Here is a 6848-nt window from a genome sequence, read left to right as displayed (position 1 = left end):
ATGAAGAAACAGAGGCTGGGCTTATTAAACTTTTAGATGACACCTTGTTGGGAGAGGCTGCAAGTATGCTGGAAAACAGACTTAGTATTCAAAACATCTTTGTATTTGAGAAAGTCTGGGAAGAAAAAAAGGATGGAATTCAAAAAAGCCATGTAAAAATTCTACAGTTGCTTAGGAAAAATCAGCTATTCAAATGTTGTAGACAGGGGCAGGACTGGCTACATGGGAGTTATGGTGTCAGCACTGGAAGGCAGAACTTGAACTCACAAGGAAAGCAAGCCCAAAATGAGCCCAAAACTGCTACAAGTCTGAGCAGGCTCCATCACTGCAGGTCTTTAGGAGAAGGGCAAATGTTGGTCAAGAATGGCAGACAGAGGAACCCATGCTGTTGGATAGAGGAATGGACTAGAAGACATCCCAATGCACCCTTCAGTCCTGTTTTCTGACTTTTCAGTGCTATTATATTTGATAAGAAGGAAAGTTTCACTGCTTGTTTCAGACTGGTGGGTCTCTGGACCTGTACCCCTTTTAAAACAGACCTAGTTCTCTGATGATAGGAAGTGACAAGAAAACAAACTTCTGCTTTTGGAAGTCTCTTCCAGCAGCTCTGCTCTCTGATCAGCCAAAGCCCTTCTCTAATTTTCTACCTCAGGGGATTCAAGAGCAGCTTTTCTCTTGACGTTACAGCCAATGAGTGCTAAAGAGTGTAGGGGAATGCAGAGCGCAGTGCAAGACTAAGACTAATAAAGGAGAAGTTCAGCTCTGCTAACTGTCCAAGTCACAGAGATTATGTTAGCCTACACACTTTCTTCATGGAAAATTATTCTCAGAAACCAGGTTGGTCTCTCCTCAACCCATATAGACATGAGTGCTGAAGAATCCAACAGGTTTATAGACCAAAAACTGTGCCAGACCTGAAAGAAACCCACTATAAGCAAAACTTTGTGATTTTTTTTAAACCACATTTTATTAAATCCCAAAGTTGTGGTTTGAATTTGCTTCTCCCCGATTTAAATACAAGCTTTAGCTGAACCAGATAGAACATTCAAAATGTCCAGCTAAGAGGGCTATCCTGTGAGGGTAAAGCCTAATTCTGGGAAGACATGATCTAGTAATGCTTTGGAGACCCTCTATCCTATTAAATATGGAATAAGAAATTGTCCATATTACTGCCACTTGAGACCCAGCTTTTATAAAGTTTGAAGAAACTAAACTAATCACCACTAGAAAACAAGGGTCAGTAAGAGATAATTAAGTAGCTTGGGGATCTATTAAAAAACTTTAGAAATCAATGTTTACACTGTGTAGTTACAAATTAGCTGCAATGGGCATTGTTAAGGAAACATTTTTATACAACAAACACTGAATGTCTGCACATTAGAAGAGTTCTCCCATGATTAGAAATCACAGCACAACTCATTTTATCCCATCCCTAAATTAGAAACTTAATGCCTCAGTTTATTAGCAGAAGGAAATTCTATTACATCCAACCAATGCTAGGACAGAGAAAAGCACAAAATTTTGTGCAGCTCTGCAAAAAAAGAAGTTGTAACAAAGATGCTCACAATTACAGTTCCATGCCTCAATGATTTAACAACTTCAGTGACTGTCTGTGGAGTCACAAACATCTAGGAATTCTCCAGCGATGACGGCCTTCAGGCAGTGACAAACACTGGGACTTGAGGAAACAAAGCCCTCTCAGTGCTCAGCACATTGTACCTGAACATGACATAGCATGGGAGAACTGCCATGTTCCATGTTGTCCAGGAATGCCTCCTCACCAGGAACCCCAAGGAGCTCTGCATGGATCATTGTTGGAGCTCTGATCACTGCTGTTCACACAAGCCTCTGCACAATGGCACCTCCTCCAAGGGCTTCTGAGACATCCCCAAAGCTTCCCTAGGGACACAGGTTCAGCTACACCACAAGGTGTCTGTTCACCTAAGAAATGTCCTGTTGCCACAGACGTCCCATGTTCTAACCCACAACCTCTGGAGAACCATCCCATGGTTAGCAAAAATCCCACTAAAAGCTGCTTACTTTTCTAGACCACAGCCACTCTAAGCCAACACCACCGGCGTGGAAGGCAGCAATTTGCACTCTCCCACTGGCCTGTGGAATTTAGGAAACATTAATCTATTCCTCCATAGCATGCACTGCCTACAACAAACCCTTCAGGTGATGATGAGGTCTCCACAGAGCAATCTTCAGTTGTTGAGTCTCTCTGTTACTCAGCATCACTTGTGAAACACTGCCAATCCCAGGCTACAAAACCACACCACGTTTTTGTTCCACTTTTCCCGTTTGCTTATCCCAACAAACCCACCCTCACTGCGATATCAGTTTCTGCTAGCACAGATGTGCCAATCCACTGCAACTGAGTAGTGCCAGCAGTGCAGCAGATTGACACTGCCCCCTTCCTGGCAGAGTCTGGGCATTGATTTCCACTGCTGTGGTAAATTTAGGCACTGGGAATCCCCAGTGCCTAAGCTGGGATACATAAAATGCTGCACTGACCTGCAGTCCATTGACAGACAGGTTGTTATAAACGTGAAATCCACTATTAAGAGATACCAGGGACCTGCTCCCTTACAAGGCTGCAGTGTCTTCCCTCAGAGATTACCCTGCAATGCGAAAATGGCTGCTCAGGATTCCCACATCAAGCTGATGCCAGCCTGCTTCCCCAAGTTCCTTGCAGAGGGTGAGTGTTTTCCACCAGCATGCACTCCTCCATTTCACATCGCTTGTGTTTCTGACTATTGAGGGAGGCAGAGATGTCTCACGCTGCCTTCAGGCTCTAAATGGCTTTCTGTGTCTTTATTTTCCTGCAACACTTCAAGGATCAGTTTTCTTCATGCCTCAGAGAAGTGGTATCTAAATCGTTTTAAACTGAAACAGGGACAGAATAAGCTGTGCAAATCATTTTCTACTAGAACCTTAATTACATCCTGCAGTGTCTCGTCCTCAGCAAACCACCAGCAATAAAATTCTGCATTTCATTTTAAAAACCGACAAGGCTGGGTTTTTCCTATTTTGTTTTCCCCAATTGACATATCCATAATCTAGCCTGGGACTTTGTTCCACAGAATTTTTGTCAAAGGCTCTAGAGAGTGTGCCTGCAACTACTAAATCTTTCTCAGGTTCGCATTCAATTTGCAAGTTATACAACTGTAGCTAAAGAAAGAGACGTTCTGTTTGCAGGAAGGTGTTTGCCAGATTCCCAATGGCAATGGCAAAAAGTGATTTATGATCAGTTTTAGTTAACATGGCCTCTCAAACAGATTTTTAAAAGTCTTTACAGCCATGGCCCAATGCCAATGTTTTTTCTATAGGAATGTGCTCAATTTCAGCTTGTGGTGATGTCTTGTGACTCAAAAGCAAAATGCAAATGGGTACAATTATTGAATGCATCCTCTTGATAAGACAAAGGGCTTTTTACTTTCCAAACATCCCCCCTGTGCTCCACCACCACAAATTTGTCTTGTCCAGTCTTTGGTTTGTGCGGAGGTGCTGGTGACTTCAGTCCCTCAGTTCACAAGATGCTCACAACTACAGTTCCATGCTTTGATAATTTAACAACTCCAGTGAATTAATGTCTATAGAGTCACAGACATCTAGGAATTCTCCAGCGATGGTGGCCTGCAGGGAAATAGTAGCTGCAGCAAAGACACTGGTAGTGACAAGTGCTGTGTCTTCAGGAGGAACCAGAACTCAGTCCATCCTTCTGTGCAGGAGTCCTAGGTGTTCTAAATTCCTCCAAGAAAGATGGATTTATCTCTACTTGTTTCTAAGGGGTACAAGTAACAAGCCTTAGATATATTCCTGGCCCAATATTTAAAAGTGTATTTACATACTCAATTCACACTAAATAGGTGTCCTTCTTCCTCTTTGGGGCTGCCAATATGAATTTTTTTTTTTTATGACACTCTTCACTCTGATGAGCACAGGAATCCTCTGACACATGCAAATCCCTCAAGGGATGAAACCAGTGCAGTTCTTGCATCTTCTCCCAAGCTAGTAGTTGGTTTGTGTTGCTCACATAGCATGCACAACTACTTAAACCTTGACCCTGGGCTTGAGCTACAGATACCTTTCCCACTGTTTCTTGGAAGCTCCATTGTTTCCTTTGCTTCCTTCACTGGCACCCTCTGATGGGATTTCATCAAAACCCAGCTCTGGGCTCTCCAGCATTGTTATGTCCAAACCCTAGGTTCTGCAGAGCCTGCAGAGTCTTAGTCTGAGCCTTCATTCATGACCCCAACCCTTACTGGGTGTCCTGTTCTGGCACTACACTTCTCTGTAGCTCTCCAGCTGCTGTAACACTTTTATAATTCCCCTCCTTTGCATAAAATAATTGAATATTCAACACCAAACATCCCCAAGCCATGTACTGCAGCTGTGGCCAGCCCTGAATCCTGACAGCCACAGTCCAACACCTCCACAGGGCTGCATGCTATGAGACACAACTCAGAGCCATAGGGAACAGAAGCTCCACGAGGATCTCACCAAAAGGAAACCATCTTGACTCTCCAGAAGCTCTGTGGCTTCTTGTGAGGAAGACTGCACCCATCCCCAGAAGCCTTGGTAATGTCAGTCACAGGTTTTGGAGCTCAGCAGCCTGTACATTTTCCTTCTTCCCTCTGCTGAGATGGCCATTCTCCACAGGAAATACTCCCCATTATTAGAGGAATTCAGGAAGCCTAGGACTTCCATGTGGCACAAAAGGATGAGTTAAAGGAGAACAGCCCCCACTGCCACCCCTGCTCAAGCAGATAGCAGCAAAGAAAAGCCAGACCACAGCTCTGAGAAAAACTCAACATGTAGGAAGCATGTTTTCTTCAACTCAACCTCAAAAGCAGCTTGGAGCACCCTTCTTCTAACCTATGCTGAATATGTAAAGCAAGGACACCAGATTTACAGCCAAGAGATTTTCCACTCGGGGCACATGGAACAGGATGAAAGTAAATTTGTGGGTGTTTATGCTTGATTTGGCAGAGAAAAAAAATGAGGGAGGGGCTGTGTTTGAGGGAGGGTATCAAAGATCAGAGCCAGATGCTCCTGCACGGAGCTCTGGATTTACAGGAAATTAAGAAGGTAGAGAAGGTGAGGCAAAGGCTGTGTTTGAAGTGAGAGTCAAGGGGTTCTGAGGCTTACAACCATCCAAGGTGCTTGGGGGGAACTACAGCACATGCCAAAACCACACCACAGTGGCCTGGGGTGCTTTCATTATACAAAGCCTGGGAGAGCAGAGGCTGTAAATGTATCTTCAAAAGAAGCTTCATCTTAAAGTCTTAGCTCTCAGGGCCTATTAAACATTTATGCTGACTACCACTCCTACTATTTGCTTCAGAGAAAGTACCCGAAATAACCTTTGCTACAGAGTGAACTACTACAGCTCTACTGGCTGAGTAGGAGACTAGCAGAGAGCTGTGAGAAACAAACAGAAATGGTGTTGGAAGAGTGTGCTGCTGTCTCTATTCAGTCAGCCAGGAAAGAAGCAGGAAAATCTGGCCCAGAACCTGAGAGGGAAGACAGAAAACTTTGCTAGAACTAATGAGTGGATTAGTGGTGTAGAGATGGCTAAGACTGAGTGAGGCCAGTGGAGGCAAATATAGATACTTAAAAGTATTGACAATTTTTTGGTTTTACCTTACGAATGTTCACACTTCTGGGGGAGTCTTCAGACCAGCCTCTAGTTGGATCTGTGGCCACTGTAGTCCTAAGAAGAACTGTAGAGGAAAAGAAAGAAAGCATAAATCAAAAGGAAGACAGAGGATCTCAAGGAGAAGATGAAAAGAATGGATTAATTTTCCTGATTTGCTTAAAAAAATGTTTGGCCATGCAACAAGGGTTTAGGATGAGACAGCCAGAAGTACTCAAAGCTTCCACTCTAGGAAGTTGTGACTATTAACAGCAAATAATACACAAAGATTCCCTTATTCCCTCACAGGGACAACCCCAGTAGAGAGGGCTGTGCTGGCACTAGCACCTTCCAAGCAGGTGTTCAGAAAGTCCCTCAACGACTTATTTCAATGGGTGCACACAGGACCCCGCAGACTCTGCCTGGAGGAGCTGCTGCCCTCTGGTCCCACAGCCAGGGGTTAATCCCAATATTCACTTGGGGCCTTGACAGAGCGAGCAGACTCAGTGCCTGGATTTTATCAGCTCTTGCAAATTCAGTAGAGCTACTGGTCTTTGGAATTTAGCAGTCCTTGGGAAACCTTCACGCTCCTTGTCAGCACATGCTTTTCCTCTTTGGTCTGTTCTCTGGCAATTGTTTCTCCACCCAAACCTACAAATACCTACAGGACTGATTCAGTTTCACACAAAAGAGGCCTTTATTACTAGTGGAGTTAGAGGCTGTTGTGGCTAATCAATTCACTCTAGAGAAACTTAGTGTAAATGTGGCTCCTTCCTATTAATGAGCAACCACAGCTCCTCTTCCTGGAATCCAAAGTCACCAAACTAGGCTAGTGTTCACATTTGGATATACAGACCCCATGAAGATGGGACAGACTTTCCCATGTTCAACTTCAGGAAAAAACATTAATTGACTCATCTGGATTAATGTTTGGATGGCACCTGCTTATCCCCAGCCCCTCTAACCTACATTTATTTGGGTGCTTATCAGCATGAATATTGCATCTAGCCCCCAGCTGATAGGCCTTTCTCTTGAAGGATGGCCAAATATGACTGAACTGACCCAAACTCAACTACCAAACACTAAGCTTTGAATACTGCATTCTAACAAACTATTTTGCAAAGTGAAAGTCCTACACATTATATTGATGGTGCTCAACCACCGATTCTCAGTTCTCTTCTTTTATAGAAGAATAGCTTGAGTTGGA

Source organism: Ammospiza nelsoni, chromosome 2, assembly GCF_027579445.1.
Source record: "Ammospiza nelsoni isolate bAmmNel1 chromosome 2, bAmmNel1.pri, whole genome shotgun sequence".
Classification (NCBI taxonomy): domain Eukaryota; kingdom Metazoa; phylum Chordata; class Aves; order Passeriformes; family Passerellidae; genus Ammospiza; species Ammospiza nelsoni.
Note: the sequence above shows the minus strand (reverse complement) of the source record.